The sequence below is a fragment of the Lithobates pipiens genome, unplaced genomic scaffold, assembly GCF_037356315.1.
Source record: "Lithobates pipiens isolate NorthernLeopardFrog02 unplaced genomic scaffold, aLitPip1_a1.2 Scaffold_52, whole genome shotgun sequence".
Classification (NCBI taxonomy): Eukaryota; Metazoa; Chordata; class Amphibia; order Anura; family Ranidae; genus Lithobates; species Lithobates pipiens.
Window position 1 is genome coordinate 4,586,255 of NW_027507875.1, and position 23,388 is coordinate 4,609,642.

At 48.5% G+C, this 23,388-nt stretch overlaps 5 pseudogenes; 2 read left to right on the forward strand and 3 right to left on the reverse strand.

The window, feature by feature from the left end:
• Positions 1-4,655: 4,655 nt before the first annotated feature.
• LOC143957495 (5S ribosomal RNA) lies at positions 4,656-4,774 on the reverse strand (annotated as a pseudogene).
• A 103-nt stretch (positions 4,775-4,877) lies between these two features.
• On the reverse strand, positions 4,878-4,996 carry LOC143957267 (5S ribosomal RNA; annotated as a pseudogene).
• Positions 4,997-9,120: 4,124 nt separating this feature from the next.
• LOC143957531 (5S ribosomal RNA) lies at positions 9,121-9,239 on the reverse strand (annotated as a pseudogene).
• Positions 9,240-13,089: 3,850 nt separating this feature from the next.
• On the forward strand, positions 13,090-13,208 carry LOC143957433 (5S ribosomal RNA; annotated as a pseudogene).
• Positions 13,209-17,362: 4,154 nt separating this feature from the next.
• On the forward strand, positions 17,363-17,482 carry LOC143957460 (5S ribosomal RNA; annotated as a pseudogene).
• The last annotated feature ends 5,906 nt before the right edge of the window (positions 17,483-23,388 follow it).

Genomic DNA, 23,388 nt, shown 5'->3' on the forward strand with positions numbered 1-23,388 from the left:
TTGAATTTCCAGCCGCTTCTAAAAAATTTTGCCGTAGATCTAGAGAGGTGGTCAAAGTTGGCGACCTCTTGGTTTGGGAGATGCAATGTGCTCAAAATGTATGTAATGCCCAGACTCTTGTATCTATTACAAGCCTTACCGATAAAAATCCCCCAATCATTTTTTAAAGCCATGCGCTCCATCTTTATTCGATACGTATGGCAGGGCAGGCCTCCAAGACTCAGCCGAACATTACTGCTCAGACCAAAAGACAAGGGAGGGATTGGCCTCCCAGATCCGGCATGGTAATATACGGCGGTGCACATGAACAGAGTAGTTGACTGGTGCAGACACCTGAAGGATAAGCTGTGGGTTCGTCTGGAGCGTGAATCCGTACCATTTCCACTTGAGGGTTTGCCCTGGAGTGGACCGGGCTGGTCGGGAGCGACGTGGGCACACCCACTCATTGAGCCAACGTTACAAGAGCTAGACAGATATTTTACCCTGACGGGCGTGCCCAGTTTCCCTTCGCCCATGACTCCTATTATTGGACACCCACGCTTTGAACCCGGCATGACGGAAAAGTCTTTCCGCCTCGACCCTGACCGGGACCTTGTGCGGGCCTCTTCTTTTCTTGGCCCTAGGACGTGGACAGCGGTCTCCACTATGTACGAGGCGTTAGCAACCACGGCCCTGGGACAGTGGAAGCTTGCCCAACTCTCCCACTTCTTGAAATCTTTGCCAAACAGTGGCGAATTCCGCAGACCCCTAACATCGTTTGAGGAGGTATGCTCAGGAGAGGAACCGACCCGAGGGTCTCTTTCCCTGTCATATCGCATCCTACTGGACCAACTCTCCCAGGGTAACCTGGTGTTCGTGGAAAAATGGGAGCGAGACCTGCATGTCCGGCTCTCGCCAGACCAGAAGAACCGCGTGCTTCTTTTTGCGCACAAGTCATCCCTATGTAGTAAATACCAGGAAATAGCTTATAAAATTTTGACCCGATGGTACAGGACCCCCACTGTCCTGGCGGCTATGTTTCCCGGTCACAGCCCTTTGTGCTGGAGATGCGGTGAACAAGCCGGCACGTTACTACATATCTTCTGGGAATGCCCTCAACTGGCCCATTTCTGGAGACAGGTTCTCAATATCATTTTTGACCTCACGGCTATTGATCTCCAGAACAACGCAGCTGCGATCTTCCTCAATCTGACCCCACTCTCGAGCAATAAGTACCATAAATCTCTCTTAAAACATCTTCTGAGTGGGGCCAGGGCATGTATACCTAGCATGTGGAAACAGCAGGCCGCTCCACTGGTGTCTCACTGGTTTGCAAGAGTTTGCGACATCTACCGTATGGAACAGCTCACATCAGCGTTAGGCGACAGGGAGGAAGAGCACACTGCTCGTTGGTTGCCTTGGAGCCTGTTCAGGTTTTCCGACGCATACAGATCCTATCTGTAGGCTCTGGCACGTGTATAGAGGGAAGGGTCCGGTCGTGGGAACCCATCGGAGTCCTCTTTCTTTCTCTCCCTTCTCGTATACCACCCTGGTTCACTCTCTCCCCTGTCTGCCTCGTAGCACTGTTAGCCCCCTATAACTTTCATTCTTTCTACCCCCATACCCTTCTCCTGCCCATTTGCTCCCCCCTCTTTCCCTACCCCCTAACTCCCAAGTATAATTAAAATACATGGTGATTGCAAGGATCTTTTCGTTTTGTTCCCTCGATTTCCCAGCCAGGGGTTGGCGGCCCTCGGGGTGGTCCCGGCTGAGCTCTTTGACCAGTAGAATGAAGGTGACCGATGTTAGAGGCCCCTCAGTTTGGGCCTTGAGGAGGATCGCCCCGGGGACTGCCCTGGTTTATAAGTAGACACTGGGGTGCCAGATGATTAGAGTGGGATAATGTGGTGGCCTAGCCACGGCTGGGGCTGCTGCTGACATAGGTTGTTAGGTTTCCCCCGGTCCCCCACAAAGTATTAACTATGTATTTTTGTTAACCTGGAAAACTGAGGGATCTATGTCTTTTACAGTTTGTCTCTGTATTACCTGCAATCCGTAAATAAAGAATTAAAAAAAAAAAAAGTCACTAACCAGACCAGATCCTTCTATGGCACCTGGTCTTCCCAGGGAGTCTCCCATCCAGGTACTAACCAGGCCTGACGCTGCTTAGCCTCTGAAATCAGACGACATCGGGTGCTTTCAGGTTGATGTGGCCGTAAGCGTTCTCTTCAAGACACGCCCAACCCTCTTGACAAACGCCAAGATGGTCGCCTTGAGAAACAAGCAAAAAAAACAGGTCAAAGCCAACAACATAAAAAGAAGCCTATGGGCTTACAGCGGACCTTAAAAGATGGGACCCACTAGCTCTGTCATGGTTCGGACGCTGTAATGTGTTGAAGATGAACACGATGCCACGACTTCTGTATCTACTACAAGCCTTACCTATCAAAATACCCCAGACTTTCTTTCATGCGGTTCGCTCAATCTTTATCAAGTTCCTCTGGCGCGGAAAACATATGCGTATTGGTAGGGCAATGCTATTGCGACCGAAATTGCGGGGAGGTATTGGCTTCCCGGACCCTGCTCTATATTACACAGCGACGCACATGACACCGGTGGTTGACTGGTGCCGGTGTTCTGCCATATACTGTCCGGCCATGATATAGTGTCCGCGCCGTACTGCGCATGCACAGTACGGAGCAGACGAAGCTTCGGAAAATCTCCAAAGCTGAACGGCGCCTGCGCGGTGAGTGGAGGTGGTAGCCCCACCATCCAAGCGGACATAGGGTTGTGAATATTAGAGGGTCCCTTGCAGGCGAGCTTCACTCGCCACTCTTCGGGCTTTGCCTCGCTGCGCTCGGCTCTTTTATATTCTTACTCTATGTCCACTTGGATAGTGGGGATAGAACCTGGACTCAGTGCGCAGGCGCCGTTCATGCTCGGCAATTTTCGGAATGCGCAGTACACAGCGGACACTATCCGATGGGGGACCATATGTGATAAGACACCGGCATGGGGAACTGAAGCTATGGGTCAAGCTAGAGCAGGAGATGGCGCGGGTTCCACTGGCTGGTCTGCCTTGGGCGGGGAGGCCATTGGAGCCCTGTGTGACTACTCACCCGTTAATTGGCCCCTCGCTCGCCGAGATGGATAGTTTTTTTCACCTTTCCCACCTGACTAACTTCCCTTCTCCTATGACCCCAATTATTGGACATCCTAGATTCCCTCTGGGCCTGTCTGACCAGGCCTTTACCAGGCAAGCCCCGAAAGGGCTTCTGAGAGCAGCCCTATTTCTTGGACCCACGGGCTTGATTCCCATGGGGACCATACTGCTAGAGCAAGTACCTGTTGCATTGGATAGCTGGAGAGCTAGACAGCTAATCCATTTCCTCGGATCACTACCTAACCATTCGTTCTTCTCTAGACAATTCCACCCCTTCGAGGAACTTTGCCTGGATGATGGCCCAGTTCGTGGTTCCCTCTCTAGGTCCTACCAAATCCTGACAGACGCACAATCCTCCACGGATCCACCCTTCCTAGCTAAATGGAAAAGGGACTTACAAACTACATTCTCCAAACCACAGAAGGACAGAATACTCTTTTTCGCCCATAAGTCGTCACTCTGCAGTAAATGTCAGGAGATCTCATATAAGCTGATCACACGCTGGTATCGTACACCGGTGGTGTTGGCCAAAATATTCCCCGGTCAATCTGACCGCTGCTGTCGCTGTGGACCAAATATGGCACCATTCTCCACATTTTCTGGGAAAGCCCTAAATTACAAACATTCTGGCAGCCTGTCCTGAGACTCATCCACAAGTTCACAGACATTTCCTTAGCCAATGATCCCGCAGCAGTTCTTCTCAATCTAACTCCTATGTCGAGAAAGCGTTATCATAAGTCCTTACTTAAACATCTCCTCAATGCAGCTAGGGCCTGCATCCCAAGTCAGTGGAAAGAGCAATCTGCTCCAATGGTGACCCAGTGGTTCACAAGGGTAAATGATATTGAACGAATGGAAGACCTGACTGCCACAATGAGGGATAAAACGGAGGAGCATGGGAACAGATGGTTCTACTGGACCCAGTTTCGCTTTTCGGAAGAATACCTCCGCGAGACATAGTAAGCTCATGGTGATCGTTGGAGATCGCTGTTCCAAACGTTGGACAGCTGATGAGCTGGTGAGCCGAGGGCGTCTCTTGCTCCCTGGGAGGGGACCCCACCCTATCCACTCTACCCACGACACCCCCTTACCCCTTCTTTTCCTTTTCTGCCATTTCTTTCCCCAATCTTCTCTTTCCCCTTCTCCCTCCTTTCAGTTCTACTATTTCCCTTCTTAACTCAAAAAAGGGAAAAGAAAATGGTATGTTCCGACCCCATTTGACTACTACACAATACTCTTCCCCTATCTATGGATATCTAAACTCTTCGAGGGTAGCAGGGCTAGTATCAATAATATTTTAAGTGGTAGAGGATCCCAACGAGATGGAGCTTTAATCTCATATTGATATGACCGCAAAGCTGTACACGTGCTATTCTCCTCAGACGTCTTACCATTGGCTCTGATATCCATGCAATATGATCATTTGTTTGTAACTATTTGTATCACACATTCTGTGAAGTTGCCTTTGCATTGTATGTCGCATACTACTAAATAAAAAAACAAAAAAAACAGAAGCCTATGGCACCTGGTATTCCCAGGCGGTCTCCCATCCAGGTACTAACCAGGCCCGACACTGTTTAGCATCCGAGATCAGACGAGATTGGGCTCTTTCAGGGTGATGCTGCTGTAAGCGATCTCTTTGGGCACTCTCAACCCTCTTGACAAATGCCAAGATGGTCACCTTGGGAAACAAGCAAAAAAAAGAAAACGAATCAACGCCAACAACATAAAAAGAAGCCTACAATAACTGGTAATCCCAGGTGGTCTCCCATCCAGGTACTAACCAGGCCCGACTCTTCTTAGCCTCCAAGATCAGATGAGATTGGGTGCTTTCAGAGTGATGTGGCCATAGGCAATCTCTTCAGGCACTCTCAACCCTCTTGACAAACACCAAGATGGTCACTTGGGGAAATAAGCGAAAAAAAAACAGGTCAACGCCAACAACATAAAAAGAAGTCTACGACACCTGGTATTCCCAGGCGGTCTCCCATCCAGGTACTAACAAGGCCCGACTCTATTAGCCTCCAACATCAAACGAGATCGGGTGCTTTCAGGGTGATGTGCCCGTAGGCAATCTCTTCAGGCACTTTCAACCCTCTTGACAAACGCCAAGATGGTCACCTTGGCACTTTATGCAGGCCACCCTGGAACATATAGGTCTTGGCCCCAACATGATGAGCTGGGTAATGTCGCTTTACTCCACGCCATCGGCAGCGGTACGGGTGACCGAGTGGTGCTCGGACTCTTTCCCCATCACTAATGGGACGAGGCAGGGGTGGTCTCTGTCTCCCCTAATTTTAATTCTGACACTGGAACCACTTATGTGTCACGTTTGGAATGACCCGAATATTACTGGCATATCCAAACCCTCGGCACACCACAAAATTGCGGCGTACGCTGACGATCTAATTTTTTCCGTCTCCAATCCACACATTTTGCTTCCCAAAATACTTGCGTCTCTACAGCGACACGGCAGCCTATCAAACTATAAAAACAATTGCGCCAAGTCGGCTGTATTGAATATATCGGTCCCGGATGGTGAGGCCAAGAGGCTCCGCACCTCTTTTCCATTCTACTGGGCTGAAAAATCTATACGTTAACATCGCAGCGGATTTAGCGCAATTGTACCTGCTTAATTTTGTCCCTCTCCTGGATAGACTGAAATCTGATTTGGGAAACTGGCATGCTTTAACACTGACCTGGTTCGGGCGCTGTAATGCATTCAAAATGATGGCCCTCCCTTGGATCTTATACATGTTCCAGACATTACCGATCCGGTTACCCCCAATTTTTTTCAGACAACTGCAGGTGCTGCTCCGGGACTTTATTTGGGCGCGCAAACTGCCCAAAGCCCGTTTGCAATTGCTTGCCAGACCAAAGGACAAGGGGGGTCTGGGTCTCCCAGATCTCAGACAATACTACAGAGTGACTCTGCTAGAGAGAGTCGTTGATTGGCATTGTAATGGCCCACACAAGCAGTGGGTGGAGATGGAGATTGAGGATGGATCCATTCCCCTATTGACCTCCCCGTGGCTCCTGTCCTCCCAAACAAAAGACCTCAGAGGTCACCCCGTAGTGGGAGCTAGGTTGGCTGTTGTGCGGAGGTTGTTCCGCTGCACACACATTGCTCCCCTGCCATCACCAATGACTCCGGTTATAGGTAATCCAGACTTCCCACCGGGATTTACCAACAAGAAACTGCGACAGTTGACAGTGGTGGGGAAACAGCATCTGGGAGAGGTGTGGCCCACGGGAGGGCTCCCGACCACGCAAACTGTCGCCGAGCTTTCTGACCCTCCGCTTGACTTGTTTAGTGCTTATAAACTTTGTCACTTTCTTCTGGCCATACAAAGGGCCCCCTACACTCCTAGAGACCTGACACCCTATGAATCCATCTGTCACAAAAGGGAACCTGTGCGACACACCCTCTCCCTCCTGTACAACCTATTGAGTAGTCAGGAGGAGGAGTCGACCCCCACCATTTATCCACAAATGGGAGAGGGACTTAGGCATCACATTTACCCCACAACAGATAGGGAAGATCCTGACCTTAGTACATAAAGCTTCCATCGCAAACCAATATCAAGATACAAGATAGTCTCACGCTGGTATAGAGTCCCATACCTTCTGAATAAAATGGATAGATCGATCCCGGATGTTTGTTGGAGGTGAAATTCAGATATGGGGACCATGGGACACCTTTTCTGGGCATGCCCGACCTTGAGGAACTTTTGGGTTCCCAGTAGCGTGCCTTCTACACTTGACCGAACAGCCTGTTCGAAAATACAAAAAAACCCTCACAATGCAACTCCTGAATGCCGCCCGGGCCTGCATTCCCGCACTTTGGAGGCAGCCTCAGCCCCCATCCAAGGTGCTGTGGTATTCCAAAGTCAATCATATTCTCCGGATGGAAGAATTGACCGCCACCCTTCACAACACTGAAGAGGCATTTAGTGTTACATGGAGGTATTTCACTGGTACTCGAGACTACATTCGGGAGGTGAGCAGTGCCTCCGTCCCAGAAAACGACTGAACATCTAACGTTTACCTACGTAGGCCATGTCTGCCCTGGGTGGCATTCCCCCCCCTCCCTTTTTGTCTTTATTTTTCTTTTTTTCCCCGTCGCCATCCCCCCACCTCCTCTCTCTCCGTCTTTGCACTCTCTTCTTCCCCCGTCCTCCCTTTTGACTATGCCTTGTCTCCTTACTAGCCTTCGGGACCCAGAAGAACCCCAGGGTTCTGGACATGACCGGCTCATATTTTACTCTAGTTCACGTAGGTCATGATAAGCTGGCTCGCTGTGGTCCCAGTTGTTCTCCATGATTACATTTGTCCGAACGGAGCTGCACTAGTTATACTGTACTACATGTCGGAGGTGGGGTTTCTCTATTTTCTGCATGAAACTGTAGGACTCCCCTCTGAGAACCCAGAAATATTTGGCTGCCTATTTTCTGTTAGCATGTAATTGTGACCCTGGGTCATGCTGTATGGTTGACTGTTATATTTATGTTGTTCTACTTAATAAAAGAATAATAAAAATAAAAAAATAAGTCAATGCCAACAACTTAAAACTAAAGCCTATGGCATCGAGAAATCCCAGGCGGTCTCCCATCCAGGTACTAACCATGTCCCAACCCTGCTTAGCCTCTGAGATCAAATGCACGCTCAACCCTCTTGACAAACGCCAAGATGGCCACTTTGGGAAACAAACAAAAAAAACAAGTCAACGCCAACAACATAAAAAGAAGCCTGCGGCATCTGGAAAACTCAGGAGGTCTCTCATCCAGGTACAAACCAGGCCCAACCCTGCTTAGCCTCTGAAACCAAACGAGATTGGGCGCTTTCAGGGTGTTGTGCCCGTAGGCAATTTCTTTGTGCACTCTCAACCCTCTTGACAAATGCCAAGATGGTCACCTTGGGAAACAAGGGAAAAAAAACAGGTCAAAGCCAACAACATAAAAAGAATCCTACGGCATCCGGAATTCCCAGGCGATCTCCCAATCAAGACACTAACCAGGCCAGATCCTTCTATGTCACCTGGTCTTCCCAGGCAGTCTCCCGTCCAGGTACTAACCAGGCCTGATGCTGCTAAGCCTCTGAAATCAGACAAGATCGGGTGCTTTTAGGGTGATGTGGCCGTAAGCATTCTCTTCAAGACACGCCCAACCCTCTTGACAAACGCCAAGATGGTCGCCTTGAGAAACAAGCGAAAAAAACAGTTCAAAGCCAACAACAAAAAAAGAAGCCTATGGCACCTGGTATTTCCAGGCAGTCTCCCATCCAGGTACTAACCAGGCCCGACACTGTTTAGCCTCTGAGATCAGAGGAGATTGGGCGCTTTCAGGGTGATGGGGCCGTAGATGATCTCTTTGGGCACTCTCAACCCTCTTGTTGGGCACCTGGTATTCACAGATGGTCTCCCATACAGGTATTAACCAGGCCGTACACTGCTAGGCCTCCGAGATCAGATGAGATTGTGCGCTTTCAGGGTGATGTGGCCATAGGTGTTCTATTTAGACACTCTCAACCCTCTTGACAAATACCAAGATGGTTATCTTGGGAAACAAGTGAAAAAAAAAAGGTCAACGCCAACAACATAGACCCTGGCGGTCTCCCATCTGACCCAGACCCTGCTTAGCCTCTGAGATCGGGCGCTTTCAGGGTGATGTGACCTCAGGCGAATGCTTTGGGACATACTCAAACCTCTTGACTGATGCTAAAATGGTCACCTTGGGAAACAAGCGAAAGAAAAACAGGTCAAAGCCAACAATATAAAAAGATTCCTACGGCACCTTTAATACTATCTAGGCCGGACCCTGCTTAGCCTCTGAGATCAGATGAGATCGGGCGCTTTCAGGGGGATGTGGCCGTAGGAGATTTCTTTGGGCTCTCTCAGCCCTCTTGACAAATGCCAAGATGATCACCTTGGGAAACAAGCGGAAAAAAAAACCCATGTCAACGCCAACAACATAAAAAGAATCCTACGGCACCTGGTATTCCCAGTTGGTCTCCCATCCAGTTACTAATCAGGCCCGACAATGCTTAGCCTCCGAGATCAGACAAGATCAGGCACTTTCAAGGTGATGGGGCCATAGGCGATCTCTTCGGGCACTCTCAACCATCTTGACAAACGCCAACATGGTCATCTTGGGAAACAAGCGAAAAAAAACAAGTCATTGCCAACATTGGAGGCTAAGCAGGGTTGGGCAATCAGTTTCCTTGCCTGAAATAGGCATCTCAGAACTGCCATCTGGCTACTTCCCGAGTTTCCAACTCCTTCAACTAATCCCAGGAGACAATACTTCGCCCCCATCCTGGTGGAGGTTCCAACCACCCGATCAATGGTTCCTGTCACCTCTGTCCAGTAGCGGATCAACTTCGGGCATCTCCAAAACATGTGCATCATGTCTCCCCCCATGTTCCCGCACCGGGGGCAACTTGCGTCCGGCCGTTCGGCCAAACTGAAAAAGTTTACGAGGAGCATAATAGGTTCTATATAATAAGAACAGATGTGACATCCTGTGTGAGGAGAGCCACAATTCACCACAGGCAGGATTCCTGTGGCCAATTATAGCTCAGGGGGGTTTAGTACACACCCCACACTATATAAGGCCGCCAGCACGGCGGCCTTGTATAGTGTGTTGCGGTGGTCAGGGAAAGAGGACGATAGGCAGGGACAGTGTCTTTACTGCTTGGGAACCTAGCACTGTTACAGTGGGTGTTATGTGCCTCCTGCACAGTACACACCTGAAGCTACCCTTTATTACTGGTGTTCAATTTCTGCAATACGTGCATCTGCAGTGCAGAAGTTAGAGTCGGTGTTGTGTGCCTCCTGCACAGTATACACCTTATTGCTGGTGTTCTGTTTCTGTAATACAGGAACCTAGCACTGTTACAGTGCTAGGGTGTACAGAGAAGCTGGTATATATAGAAGACTACAGCATACAGAAGAAAGGCTAGTGAATACAGAATACAGGTTTCGTGTATGTAGATAGGCTTGAGTATACAGAGATGCTAGAGTAAACAGTGAGGCTGGGGTACACAGAGAGGCTAGTTTAAAGACAAATACAAAGATGTTAGTGTATATAGAGAGGTTAGTGTATAGAGAGAGTCGAGTGTATACAGAAAGGACAGTGCATATAGAGAAGCTAGTGTATACAGAAAGGGTATACATGAAAGCTGACATTCTATACAGAAGACTGGGTAGTGTATACAGAGAGTCTAGTGGGTACAGAAGACAGGCTGGTGTATTCTAGCTAGTTTTTACAGTCTAGTGTATACAGAAGACAGGCTGTGGTATACAGAGAGTTTAGTGTATTCAGAGAGTCTAGTGTATACAGTCGGCGAGTGTATACATAAGACTGGCTAGTTTACACAGTGTTTACAGAGATGCAAGGGTGTACAGAGAAGCTGGTATATATAGAAGACTACAGCATACAGAAGAAAGGCTAGTTAATACACAATACAGAAGACTCATGTATGTAGATAGGCTTGAGTATACAGAGATGCTAGAGTAAACAGTGAGGCTGGGGTACACAGAGAGGCTAATTTAAAGAGAGGCTAGTATATACAAAGATGTTAGTGTATATAGAGAGGTTAATGTATAGAGAGGGTCGAGAGTATACAGAAAGGACAGTGCATATAGAGAAACTAGTGTATACAGAAGACAGGCTTGGGTATACATCAAAGCTGACAGTGTATACAGAAGACTGGGTAGTGCATACAGAGAGTCTATTGGGTAAAGAAGACAGGCTGGTGTATTCTAGCTAGTTTTTACAGTCTAATGTATACAGAAGACAGGCTGTGGTATACTGAGGGTTTAGTGTATTCAGAGAGTCTAGTGTACAGAAATGCAAGGGTGTACAGAGAAGCGAGAAGCTAGTATATATAAGGCTAGTGAATACAGGCTAGTGAATACAGAATACAGACTCGTGTATGCAGATAGGCTTGAGTATACAGAGATGCTAGAGTAAACAATGAGGCTGGGGTACACAGAGAGGCTAATTTACAGAGAGGCTAGTATATACAAAGATGTTAGTGTATATAGAGAGGTTAGTGTATAGAGAGAGTCGCGTGTATACAGATAGGACAGTGCATATAGAGAGACTAGTGTATACAGAAGACAGGCTTGGGTATACATCCAAGCTGACAGTGTATACAGAAGACTGGGTAGTGTATACAGAGATTCTAGTGGGTACAGAAGACAGGCTGGTGTATTCTAGCTAGTGTTTACAGTCTAGTGTATACAGAAGACAGGCTGTGAGGCTGTGGTATACAGAGGGTTTAGTGTATTACAGAGATGCAAGGGTGTACAGAGAAGCTAGTATATATAGAAGACTACAGCATACAGAAGAAAGGCTAGTGAATACAGAATAAAGGCTGGCTTCTACGGAGAGGCTACCACTACGGAGATGCAGAACACTATCTAGGGTATATAGAGAGGCTAGATTATACAGAGAGGCTAGTGCATAGAGTGAAGCTATTGTATATAGAAGCCTGGTTAGTGTATACAGAGAAGCTAGTGTGTACAGAAGAAAGGCTAGACAGGCTATAAAGAGAGACAAGTTTTTACAGAAGACAGTTTGGGGTATACAGAGATGCTAGTTTATACAGAGAGACTAATGTATACAGAAGACAGGCTAGGGCATACAGAAGACAGAAGACGGGCTAGTGTATTCAGAACATAGGCTAGTGTATATCGAAGACAGGCTATTGTATGCAGAAGACCGGCTAGTGTAAACATGCTGGTGTATATAGAGAGGCTAGTGAATTTAGAGGGTAGGCTAAGTGATAACAGAAGACAATCTGGGCTATACAGAGACATTTCATCATTTCATCTAGCTCACATCTCTAATGGATTTTGTCTCATTGCCATGTTATGCCTTTTCATTCTTATGCTAAATATAGATCACTACACGATTTTAATCATCCACATCAAGCATGCAATAAAACTATCATACATCAAAATAAACCATGTACTCTTTTGCTCTATTTTGCATATTTGTACCGGGACTGTGAGTATGTGACATAGAGTAAGAATATAAAAGAATATAAAAGAGCCGAGCGCAGCGAGGCCAAGCCCGAAGCTCGCCTGCGAGGGGCCCTCTAATATTCACAACCCTATGTCCACTTGGATGGTGGGGCTACCACCTCCACTCACCGCGCATGAAAATCTCCGAAGCTTCGTCTGCTCCGTACTGCGCATGCGCAGTACGGCGCAGACACTATATCATGGCCGGACAGTATATGGCAGAACACCGGCACCAGTCAACCACCGGTGTCATGTGCGTCGCTGTGTAATATAGAGCAGGGTCCGGGAAGCCAATACCTCCCCGCAATTTCGGTCGCAATAGCATTGCCCTACCAATACGCATATGTTTTCCGCGCCAGAGGAACTTGATAAAGATTGAGCGAACCGCATGAAAGAAAGTCTGGGGTATTTTGATAGGTAAGGCTTGTAGTAGATACAGAAGTCGTGGCATTGCGTTCATCTTCAACACATTACAGCGTCCGAACCATGACAGAGCTAGTGGGTCCCATCTTTTAGGGTCCGCTGTAAGCCCATAGGCTTCTTTTTATGTTGTTGGCTTTGACCTGTTTTTTTTGCTTGTTTCTCAAGGCGACCATCTTGGCGTTTGTCAAGAGGGTTGGGCGTGTCTTGAAGAGAAAGCTTACGGCCACATCAACCTGAAAGCACCCGATCTCGTCTGATTTCAGAGGCTAAGCAGCGTCAGGCCTGGTTAGTACCTGGATGGGAGACTGCCTGGGAAGACCAGGTGCCACAGAAGGATCTGGTCTGGTTAGTGTCTTAATTGGGAGATCGCCTGGGAATACTGGATGCCGTAGGCTTCTTTTATGTTGTTGGCTTTGACCTGTTTTTTTTAGCTTGTTTCCCAAGGTGACCATCTTGGCCTTTGTCAAGAGGCTTCAGAGTGCCCAAAGAGAGTGCCTACGGCCAAATCACCCTGAAAGATCCCAATCTCATCTGATCTCGAAGGCTAAGCAGCGATGGGCCTGGTTAGTTCCTGGATGGGAGACAGCTTGGGAATACCAGGTGCCGTAGGCTTCTCATTATGTTGTCGGCGTTGACCTGTTTTATTTTCCCTTGTTTCCCAAGGTGACCATCTTGGCATGTGTCAAGAGGGTTGAGAGTGCACAAAGAAATTGCCTATGAGCACAACACCCTGAAAGCGCCCAATCTCGCTTGGTCTCAGAGGCTAAGCAGGGTTGGGCCTGGTTTGTACCTGGATGGGAGACCGCCTGGGTTTTCCAGATGCCGCAGGCTTCTTTTTATGTTGTTGGTGTTGACCTGTTTTTTTCGCTTGTTTCCCAAAGTGATCATCTTGGCATTTCTCAAGAGGGTTGAGAGTGCCTAAAGAGATCGCTTACAGCCACATCACCCTGAAAGCACCATATCTCTTCTGATCTCAGAGGCTAAGAAGGGTTGGGCCTAGTTAGTACTTGAATGGGAGACGGCCTTGGAATACCAGGTGCCGTATTCTTCTTTTTATGTTGTTGGCGTTGACCTGTTTTTTTTCGCTTGTTTCCCAGGGTGACTATATTGGCATTTTTCAAGAGGGATGAGAGTGCCCAAAGAGATTGCCTATGGGCACATCACCCTGAAAGCGCCCAATCTCCGCTGATCTCAGAGGCTAGAAAGGGCCGCGTCTTGTTAATACCTGGATGGGAGACCGCCTGGAAATACTAGGTGCGGTAGGCTTCTTTTTATGTTGTTGGTGTTGACTTGTTTTTTTTGTTTGTTTCCTAAGGTGACCATCTTGGCATTTGTCAAGAGGGTTGAGCGTGCCTGAAAAAATCTACTATGGCTGCATCACCCTGAAAGAGCCAAATCTCATTTGATCTCAGAGGCTAAGCAGGGTTGGGACCTGGTTAGTACCGGGATGGGAGACCGCCTGGGATTTCTCGATGCCATGGCTTTTTTTTTAAGTTGTTGGCATTGACTTATTTTTTTTTTTTGTTTTATTCTTTTATTAAGTATAAGTAGAACAACATAAATATAACAGTCAACCATACAGCATAACCCAGGGTCACAATTACATGGTAACAAAAAATAGGCAGCCAAATAACTCTGGGTTCTCAGAGGGGAGTCCTAGAGTTTCATGCAGAAAAGAGAGAAACCCCACCTCCGACATGTAGTACAGTATAACTAATGCAGCTCCGTTCGGACAAATGTAATCATGGAGAACAACTGGGACCACAGCGAGCCAGCTTATCATGACCTATGTGAACCAGAGTAAAATATGAGCCGGTCGTGTCCAGAACCCTGGGGTTCTTCTGGGTCCCAAAGGCTAGTAAGGAGACAAGGCATAGTGAAAAGGGAGGACGGGGGAAGAAGAGAGTGCAAAGACGGAGAGAGAAGAGGGGGGCGGGATGGCGGCGGGGAAAAAAAGAAAAATAAAGACAAAAAGGGAGGGGGGGAATGCCACCCAGGGCAGACTTGGCCTACGTAGGTAAACGTTAGATGTTCAGTCGTTTTCTGGGACAGGGGCGCTGCTCACCTCCCAAATGTAGTCTCAGGTACCAGTAAAATACCTCCAGGGCCTCCATGTAACACTAAATGCCTCTTCAGTGTTGTGAAGGGTGGCGGTCAATTCTTCCATCCGGAGAATATGATTGACTTTGGAATACCACAGCACCTTGGATGGGGGCTGAGGCTGCCTCCACAGTGTGGGAATGCAGGCCCGGGCGGCGTTCAGGAATTGCATCGTGAGGGTTTTTTTGTATTTTTGAACAGGCTGTTCGGTCAAGTGTAGAAGGCACGCTGCTGGGTTGTCTGCGATATCTACATTTCTGAGAGTTTTTATCGTCCCGGTCACCTCCACCCAAAAGTTCCTCAAGGCCGGGCATGCCCAGAAAATGTGTCCCATGGTCCCCGTATCTGAATTACACCTCCAACAAACATCCGGAATCGATCTATTCATTTTATTCAGAAGGTATGGGACTCTATACCAGCGTGAGACTATCTTGCATCCTGATTCTTGATATTGGTTTGCGATGGAAGCTTTATGTACTAATGTCAGGATCTTCCCTATCTGTTGTGGGGTAAATGTGATGCCAAATGCAATCTCCCATTTGTGGATAAATGGTGGGGTCGACTCCTCCTCCTGACTACTTAATAGGTTGTACAGGAGGGAGAGGGTGTGTTGCACAGGTTCCTTTTTGTGACAGATGGATTCATAGGGCGTCAGGTCTCTAGGAGTGTAGGGGGCCCTTTGTATGGCCAGAAGAAAGTGACGAAGTTGATAAGCATTAAACAAGTCAAGCGGAGGGTCAGAAAGCTCGGCGACGGTTTGCGTGGTCGGGAGCCCTCCCGAGGACCACACCTCTCCCAGACGCTGTTTCCCTACCACTGTCAACTGTCGCAGTTTCTTGTTGGTAAATCCCGGTGGGAAGTCTGGATTACCTATAACCGGAGTCATTGGTGACGGCAGGGGAGCAATGTGTGTGCAGCGGAACAACCTCCGCACAACAGCCAACGTAGCTCCCACTACGGGGTGATCTCTGAGGTCTTTTGGTAGGGAGGACAGGAGCCACGGGGAGGTCAATAGGGGAATGGATCCATCCTCAATCTCCATCTCCACCCACTGCTTGTGTGGGCCATTACAATGCCAATCAACGACTCTCGCTAGCAGAGTCGCTCTGTTGTATTGTCTCAGATCTGGGAGACCCAGACCCCCCTTGTCCTTTGGTCTGGCAAGCAATTGCAAACAGGCTCTGGGCAGTTTGCGCGCCCAAATAAAGTCCCGGAGCAGCACCTGCAGATGTCTGAAAAAGATTGGGGGTAACCGGATCGGTAATGTCTGGAACAAGTATAAGATCCGCGGGAGGGCCGTCATTTTGAATGCATTACAGCGCCTGAACCAGGTCAGTGTTAAAGCATGCCAGTTTCCCAAATCAGATTTCAGTCTATTCAGGAGAGGGACAAAATTAAGCGGATACAATTGCGCCAAATCCGCTGCGATGTCAACGCCCAGGTAACGTATAGATTTTTCAGCTCAGTAGAATGGAAAAGCGGAGCGTAGCCTCTTGGCCTCACCATCCGGGACCGATATATTCAATACAGCCAAAGGTGCAATTGATTTTATAGTTTGATAGGCTGCCGTATCGCCGGAGAGTCGCGAGTATATTGGGAAGCGAAATGTGTGGATTGGAGACGAAAGAAATTAGATCGTCAGCGTACGCCGCAATTTTGTGGTGTGCCGAGGGTTTGGATATGCCAGTAATATTCGGGTCATTCCGAACGTGACAAATAAGTGGTTCCAGTGTCAGAATAAAAATTAGGGGAGACAGAGGGCACCCCTGCCTCGTCCCATTAGTGATGGGGAAAGAGTCCGAGCACTCTGAAAGCACCCAATCTCATCTGATCTTGGAGGCTAAGAAGAGTCAGGCCTGGTTAGTACCTGGATGGGAGACCACCTGGGAATACCAGTTATTGTAGGCTTCTTTTTATGTTGTTGGCCTTGATTCGTTTTTTTTTTTTTCACTTGTTTCCCAAGGTGACCATCTTGGCATTTGTCAAGAGGGTTGAGAGTGCCCAAAGAGTTCGCTTACAGCCACATCACCCTGAAAGAGCCCTATCTCTTCTCATCTCTGAGGCTAAGAAGGGTTGGGCCTAGTTAGTCCCTGGATGGGAGATGGCTTTGGAATACCAGGTGCCGTAGTCTTCTTTTTATGTTGTTGACATTGACCTGTTTTTTTTTCGCTTGTTTCCCAAGGTGACTATCTTGGCATTTGTCAAGAGGGTTGAGAGTGCCCAAAGAGATTGCCTATGGGCACATAAGCCTGAAAGCGCCCGATCTCCTCTGATCTCAGAGGCTAAACAGGGTCGGGCCTTGCTAGTACCTGGATTGGAGACCACCTGGGAATACTAGGTGCTGAAGGCTTATTTTTATGTTCTTGGCGTTGACTTGTTTTTTTTTTTTGTTTGTTTACCAAGGTGACCATCTTGGTGTTTGTCAAGAGGGTTGAGAGTGCTTGAAGAGCTCGCCTATGGCCACATAACCCTGAAAGCACCAGATCTCGTCTGATCTCAGAGACTAAACAGTGTCGGGCCTTGTTAATACCTGGATGGGAGACCACCTGGGAATACTAGGTGCTGCAGACTTCTTCTCATGTTGTTGGCGTTGACTTGATTTTTTTGTTTGTTTCCCAAGGTGACCATATTGGCGTTAGTCAAGGTTGAGAGTGCCTGAAGAAATCTCCTACGGCCACACCACCCTGAAAGAGCCCAATCTCATCTGATCTCAGAGGCTAAGCAGGGTTGGGACCAGTTTAGTACCTGGATGGGAGACCGCCTGGGATTTCCAGATGCCGTAGGCTTCTTTTTATGTTGTTGCCGTTGACCTATTTTTTTCCGCTTGTTTCCAAGGTGACCATCTTGGTGTTTGTCAAGAGAGTTGAGAGTGCCTGAAGATATTGGCTACGGCCACATCACCCTGAATCTGTTCCATCTTGTCTGATCTTGGAGGCTAAGCAGGGTCGGGCCTGGTTAATGCCTGGATGGGAGACCGCCTGGGAATACCAGGTGTCGTAGGCTTCTTTTTTTTTTCAAATATAATTTTTTCTCCAAATAGGGGAAGACGGTCCCCCGAGTACATAATGCAACAGAGAAATACAGAGCAAAAAGCAGCTGAACAATACTTGATACAGGTATATTCGCAACTGTGAGTCTGCCTTCCATCAATCACAATGATTCGAGGCACGGATAAAGTACTGTACCAAGATCCAGGGTCACACAAACCCCAGGTCCCTCCGGCATAATCCATCCAGAGGGGGGTGTGGGGTCGTCATTCCCAATTTTCCACTCTTTCCAAAAGAGAGAGGGGGTGGAGGGGGTGAGAGATAGGGGAGGAAGGCAGAAAAGAGAAGGGTTGAAAGATCAGAAAAGGAGAAGGGGGGACGAGACACGATGGCAGCCACTGTCCAAGGGGCCAGTCAAGGAAAGCTCAGAGCACTAAGGCGATAGCAGGCGACATCCTTCCAGCGAGAATATAAAGGTATTCCAGATGTCTCAGGTTTGTTTAAAAAATTCTTGTTTACCTTGTGATGTGAGGATCAAGTCCTCCATTTTCTTAAGCCAGTGAGTAATGAAAGGGGGGGAACATTTTTTCCAATAGAGAGGGATGCAGGATTTCGCCGCATTTATCACATGCCGTAAAATTGATTTTTTTGTACTTCTTAATGGGAATCTGTGAATGGTGCAAGAGAAAGAATGCAGCCTCTTCCTGGATGGAGAAGTCTGTGAATTTTTGTGTTATGCATCGGAGCTCTGTCCAGAAGTCCACCAAGCTGAGGCAGGACCAAAATTTGTGCAGCAACGTGCCCTCTTCTTCTCCACACCTCCAGCATATGTTCGAGGAAGAGGGGAAACATTTCTGCAGCTTTGATGGTGTCAAATACCACCTGGTGAGAAGTTTAAAATTCGTCTCCTGTATCTTCGTGCACAGCGACATTTTGAGAGCCAAAGTGATAATGTGTTGTCTCTGTGCTGGGGAAAATTAGCAATTAAGGTCCTTTTCCCAGTTGGACAGACAGGTTAAGTGTGGGTAATCTGTTTGAGAGAGAATGTGGGCCAAAGGGCCTTCGCTCCTGCATAGAGTCTCAAACTCCGTCTGAGGGGGGGCGAACGTTTGAGGATTGGGGATGGAATGGAGAAAATGATGTCGTTGCGCAGCTCCCCAAAAAGGCAGTTGGAAAAGCCCTGTCGGATCTGTTAGGGTTGAGAAAGAAGGCCATTTTCCATCAATGATGAATTTAGACGCATTGTCTAGGTTGGAATTTCTAAGTGGGTCCCCAGTTCAAAGGTTGGATGGCCACGTATAGGGAATAGGGGGGAAGTCAAAGACGTGAGTGTGTTTTGGGTAGCGATCAGGTGACTGACTTTCAACTAAGCCCCTATAGTGGGATGTGACATAAATTCTGTGGGTAAATACTTATAGCACCACATGGTGCTTCTTATCGGAATTTGGGAGTGAGCTTAGAAAGTTTGTTTCGATTCCAGTCCAATACACGCCCCAGATGGGAGGCCAGGTAGTAGCGTTGCAAGTTAGGGAGAACCAACACTCCCTGTTGTTTAGACAATGTCAGCTGTGACCGCTTAAGTCTGGGATTTTTGTGAGCCCAGTTAAATTGAGTGAGCAAGGATGGAACTTGCTTAAAAAACAGGACTGGAATCTGGATCAGGAGAGCTTGGAAAAGATAAGTAAATTTAGGGAGTATGTTCATTTTAATGAGATTGCATCTGCTGAACCAGGAATGGAGGCCAGAATGCCACCGTGAAGCAAACTGCGGATCTTAGTGACAAGGGGTGGGGGGAAGTTCAACATAAACGTACGCGCGATGTCCGGTGGAATGTAAGTACGTGAGTATATTTTACTTATCCATGCCAGCATCCGTTCACTCAGACCTATATGGCGAAGGACCGAGAACATTAATGTCCATTTGACCCGATCAAAAGCCTTCTCGGCATCAGTACTCATGAAAAGACAAGGGGTCCCAGATGACTTTGCTTTACGGATCAGGGTAAGCACCTTAGTGGTGTTGTCCCTATTTTCCCTGGTGGGAATAAAACCTAACTGGTCAATATGTATAAGGGACTACAAGTGATGTGCCAATCACGTGGCGAGGAGTTAGAGAATAGTTTTAGGACCGAATTTTGGAGGGAAATGGGTCTGTAGCTCCCACATAGGCCCGGGTCTTTGCCCTCCTTAGGTATCAACGAGATGTGGGCTCTAAGAGTATCCTCAGGAAAATCCCCATTCGAGCTCAGAGTATTAAATAAATTCACCAAGCGCGGGCCGAGAATAGGGAGGAAGGTCTTAAAGTATTGTGCGGTATATCCGTCAGGGCCCGGAGCCTTACCCACCTTCGGAGGTCCCACAGCCGTCTGGACTTCTTCCAGTGTGATCGGGTCCTCCAAGTACTCCCGTGATTCCGATGAGAGGGTTGGTAGACCAGAACCGGTTACATATATGTCTATATTGTCCTGTCCAGACCCTGAATCGGGCAGGTTGTAGAAAACAGAGTAACATTTTTCAAAGACTTCGACTATTTGGGTTGGGGTAGAGCCCTCTGGCCATTCTCATCTATCAACTGTGGTATGTAAGAGCCAGATTTCAACTCCTTTACCGACCTGGCTAAGATTTTTCTGCATTTGTCCTCTGACTCCTACGCCAGTTTACGACAAAACTGGAGTGCCGCTTTCGCTTTATAATGGAGTAGGACAGGAATATGGGTATGGAGTGTCCCCAATTCAATCTCTAAGGTCCGTAAGGGGGTATGTTTATGTTTCGCTTCCACAGAGGCAAGTTCACGAAACAGATTAGCAAGCTGTTCCTTCCGTGTTCGTTTGATGCGCGCCCCGTGCCTGATAAGTACCCTGCGGAGTACTGACTTGTGAGCCTCCCAAATTATCCCCGGGTCACAGTCCTGCTTTAGTTTTCTTGGAAATAAAGGTCCAATTCCCTGGTCACATCTGCTAAAACTTCCGGTATCTGGAGGAGGCTCTCATTAAGGTGCCAGAATAGAGACCTAGGTGAGGGGTAGGGAGCGAGGAGCAAGAGGCAGAAGTATCAACCGATGGCGAAAGGGGACATTAAAGTCCCCACCTAATATCAATTGGCCCTCCCGAAAGTCACATAATCTGTGCAGGGTAGTTCTGAGGAACGTGTCTTGGTGATCATTGGGAGCGTACACAGTGGCAAATGTAAAAAGGCGCTCTCCAATGTGGCCCCTAAGAAAAAGATATTGGCCCCCAGGGTCCACCAGAGAATCCTGGAGAACCCAGGGGAGCCTGCTAGAGATCAGAATGGAGAGGAGGGGTTAGTAGAGTGGTAGACCTTAGGGAAGGATCTCGACCATAGAAAGGGGAGGCTAGTATTTTTAAAATGTGTTTCTTGTATAAAGGCCACATCAGTACAGGATGTGTTCAGTTCTCACAGGAGGATCCACCATTTTTCAGGGGAGTTCAGTCCCTTAACGTTTAGAGAGGTGACCTTGACTGAGTCTCCCATCGCTCCTCGGGGAAGGGGAGGGGGACGTCAGAGAAAAGCAAAGAAAGTTGAACCAAGGTAGGTTTTGGGTAGGTAATGCATGGCGGGAACTAAGGGGGAGAAAGGAAGGGCAAATGGAAGGAAAGGTAAAGGGAAAAAGAGGCCGGGCACCTCAACCCCAGGGGGAGAGGGAAATTAAGGGTTGTCCGCACTCAACAGTACAGGAAGGGTATACTAAAACAGCACAATTATGCTATAGCGCTTACCGGATGTACACTGGGTTTAAAGCGCTGTCCTACTTGGGTTATTGGGTAGACAGGTCGGAGAGGGAGCCCCCGAATCCTAGTCCCCCCAGTCCCGGCAGTGGTAAATGTCACGTCTGATACCGGTATGCAAATAAAAGACAATCAGTAACATCAAAGAAACAAAAAACAGTAGTATAACCAAAACAGAGGTAGAGCATATAACTGTCAGCACTGAGGGGTCTCCTCGGCTCACCCTAAACATAGGCATGCACGAGGGAGCCCCGTCACAACAGAAAAGGCATCACAGAATGGGATCCACCACCCCCGTCCCATACCCCTAAAGTACATGCAGTCCCCGAACAAATGCATTTCTCCCTTTGGCAGATTGTCCTCTCCTTACCCCCTCTCCCCCGTCCACGCCCCGGGGGGAAAAGGGGCAGGGAAGGGGGGAAAGGGGGAGTGGAAGGGGGAAAGGGGGAGTGTAAGGGGGAAAGGGGGAGGGAAGGGAAGGGTGGTAAGGGAGGGAAGGGAGGGGGAAACAGAGGAGAGGGGACAAACATGCAGAAATGTCAAGTCCTTTAGCGCACTCCCACCAGCAAACACCCGGACCCCATAAATTTCAACTCCTCCCCTCCATGGTCACCACATCAAGATGAAAGAGGAGCAGCCCTGGTCGGTGCATGGAAAATCCGGCAGGCAAGGGGCTAGGGCCACCATCCCTCCATCCAATGGGAGACTTCACCCGAGCAGCAGTCCTGGGGCCCGCCAATTAGTGTCTCTCCTGCATCGCCATCGGGGGCTGTGTAGAGCATCCAGAGGGAGGCTGGGACCGCCCAAACAGTAAGGGGTAAATCCTCCAGGGGGGTCCAGAGTCACCCTGGAGGGAAGCAGTGTCTCGTACCAATAGGCTCAATAAATAAGTCATCCAGGGTCCCCGAAAGCTGCAGAAGGCAATGTCGGCAAAGAGTAGGTGGGAGCCAGAGGGGGGGACAAGGGGCGCATCCAGGGGGAGGGGACACATATGCGGGAATGTCAAGCCCTTCCAGTACAGCGCATTAGGTATCACTCAGACCCCCCAAAGTGCAACTCCCCCATCTAAGGTGAAGACTCCAGAAGGGAAGATGAGCCGCCCTGGTCTGTACATGAAAGAACCTGCTGCCAAGGGGTTGGGGCCATCATCCCTTCCTCCAATGGGAGATGCCACCGGAATGACAGCCCCGTGTCCTGTCAAGTGGTGCCCCTCTGACAATGTCGTTGTGGTATATGTGGAGCATCCAGGGAGAGGCAGGGACCACCCACACAGTGAGGGGTAAAGCCTCCAAGGAGGACCGGTGTCAGACAGGAGGATAGCGGTGTCTTGTACAAGTTGGTTAATTAGACAAGTCATCCAGTGTGTTCCTGTGAGCAGCGGAAAGAAAGGTCAGTAAGGATTATGAAAGGGTGGGGGCCAGGGAGTGCATAAAACTGCCACCAGATGACCGGGGCAGAGAGGGCAAGGGGATGAAACTCAGATCTGGTAGGTGGGGGCGGGGGTGAGGAGTGTCCCTCATATTACTCACGTTGGCCATACCTTGAAGCTGAGCGCTCTGCATACCCAGGACGTTCTTCTGTATAATCTAGCCTATCTGTATACATTAGCCTGTCTTTTGTACACATTAGTCGGTACTCTGTATACACTAGTCTGTCTGTATACACTAGTGTATACAGATAAGCTAGATTATACAGAAGAACGTCCTGGGTATGCAGAGATGGAGGCTAGGGTATACAGAGAGAGAGGCTAGAGTATGCATACTTGCTAGTGTATACAGACGGACTAGTGTATACAGTAGACCGGCTAGTTTATATAGGGAGGCTAATGTGTGCAAAAGACAGGCTAGTGTATACAAATAGGCTAGATTTTAGAGAAGAACATCTTGGGTATGCAGAGAGAGAGGCTGGGTTACACAGAGAGGCTGGTGTATGCAGACTTGCTAGTGTATACAGACGGACT